General features: G+C 35.7%; 1 protein-coding gene across 1 annotated transcript in view; it reads left to right on the top strand.

Moving 5' to 3' along the window:
• LOC143283984 (uncharacterized) overlaps nucleotides 1–1,794 on the top strand; it is a 12,112-nt gene extending 10,318 nt beyond the window's left edge. The window contains exon 9 of the mRNA XM_076590484.1: nucleotides 1–1,794. This exon is cut by the window's left edge and continues 2,281 nt beyond it. The gene's annotated coding sequence lies outside the window, so the exon portion shown is untranslated.
• Nucleotides 1,795–2,206: the final 412 nt, after the last annotated feature.

Here is a 2,206-nt window from a genome sequence, read left to right as displayed (position 1 = left end):
TTCTGTATGTGTGTGTGTGTGTGTGTGTGTGTGTGTGGACTGGGGATATCTGAAGAACCACTGACAGAAACAGTTTTGGTTTTGAATCAAGTTAATAAAATATGGTGAGGAAGAGTAATTATGTGTGTGTACAGTATGAGTGGTCAGCTCGGTTATAATGCAGTTTTGATTAAAAAAATTTTAAAAAAGAAGAAGAAGAAAAAAAAAAGAGGTCTGAATCGACAGGTACACATTGTCACAGTGCACGGATCGAGATAATTGTATTCATGCACATTTCAGTTCAGTGTCACGGGATCAAACCTCTTCTCATTTGTTTTTATTCTGAGGTGCCGTTTGACTGACACTGTCGAGGCATTGGTCGTTTGTTCGTTTCAATTTTCTCTTCTTCTCTCTTCTCTCCTGTCTACAATTCTGCAATATAAGTCATTGTGATTGACAGCACCATGACATTTTTTGGTTTTGTTTCTTTCTCTCGCTGTATCTGCTTTGATTTGAAAAAGAAAAAAACAACAACAGAATATATTTTGAAATGGCTCCGTGATGTTGTGTTGTTTGTCTGGTTCTGCCCCTGTTCTTTTTAATTCTGGGGTCGTTTTTGTTGGCTCATTTGTTTAGTTGTTTTATATCTTCTTTACTCCCCCAAAACGGAATATGGCTGCTGCATGGCAGGGTAAAAACAGTCATACACGTAAAAGCCCACTCGTTTACATACGAGTGAACATGGGAGTTGCAGCCCATAAATGAAGAAGGAGAAGAAGAAATCTTCTTTACTTTTTTAATATACATTTCCTTTTTCTTTCTCTTTTTTGTTGTCGTTGTCTTTCTTGCATTCTGCCCTCTCTTTTCTTTGTGGATTAAAACAATTTCTGTGATATGATCAGTAGATTTTGCTTTAGCCGAACAATAACCTGTATTCTGTACATCTTTATTTTGAGATATGTTGCAGGTGTATCTATTGGCATGGTGAAATACCATCTTGTTTCTTACTGATTTAGATGCACTGTTTGACTTCGAGATACCACATACCAAAGACTGATCTTATTGCTATTGTTTCTGCCTTCAGCTGAACATTTAAAGTTATTGTTAAATTTCATTCTTTTTGTTTTTGGAGGGAGAGGGGTGGCAGTGGCTGCATGGGTGGTCATGGGGGTGGGGTGGGGCAAATTTTAATCCAATAGTTATTGCACTGACAAACATAATGCTGTGCCTACTGCTTAAAAAAATAAATTAAAGAAAAAACAAACAAACAAAAAAAACCAACAACCACCATATATATATTTAAATGCTAGCTGCATACTTCATATATGATCATTGCGGAAGAATGTGATACATATCTGTCTGTTTTTGTTTTCTTTGAAAAAAACATCTTTCTGTTTAACTGTATTCACTCATTGGCATTACCTTCATAGTCCCTCATCCAAACTGGCTACACGTACATTAATCACAATCATCATACCACACTCCAGACCATTGCCTGTATGTTGTCCACAGAAAAATGTGCATTTTTTTCTTCTTCTTGTGTTAGTGTTTTTTGTTTGTTTTGAGAACCAATTTTTCTGCAGCATAGTGTGTGTGTGTGTGTGTGTGTGTGTGTGTGTGTGTGTGTGTGTGTGTACATGAGTGGAAGGGAATAACACATCGAAAGTACCATTCTTGAAAGCACCGTTCCATCATTTCCGTGTATATTTTTAAAATGTGTCTGTAACCATGATGACAATGATACGTGTATGTATTGAAGGATTTGGTGAGTTTTTACATGTTTTTACTTCTTTTTTTATGTGTTTAATATGAAGAGAGAAGCAGATAAATTATAGTTACGAGAATGTTTGGATGCTTGATTGATAGATTTTCATTTTTTAAATTCATGTTATCATTCTGAATAAACAGGCATAATTATAGTTGCAAGAATGTTTGGGTGCTTTATTTATAGATTTTCTTTTATTTTAGTAATGTCATTTAGTTATTGTAAAGCTTTAACTTCCTGTATGATTACGGTTGATTTTATGTCAATTGTCCAGTTTTACAAGTTTGAATGATTAAACTCACCAACAAGAATTTAAAACTATAAAGAGTTTTAAATATGTGTGCGCGTGCGAGCGTGTGTTTGCGCGTGCACATGTGCATGCATGTGCAATCGTGTGTGTGTGTGTGTGTGTGTGTGTGTGTGTGTTTTGCAGGGGCTACAAAAGAGGTGAATGTCCTGATT

Source organism: Babylonia areolata, chromosome 1 (genome assembly GCF_041734735.1).
Source record: "Babylonia areolata isolate BAREFJ2019XMU chromosome 1, ASM4173473v1, whole genome shotgun sequence".
Classification (NCBI taxonomy): Eukaryota; Metazoa; Mollusca; class Gastropoda; order Neogastropoda; family Buccinidae; genus Babylonia; species Babylonia areolata.
Note: the sequence above shows the minus strand (reverse complement) of the source record. Positions and strands in the feature narration are given on the sequence as shown.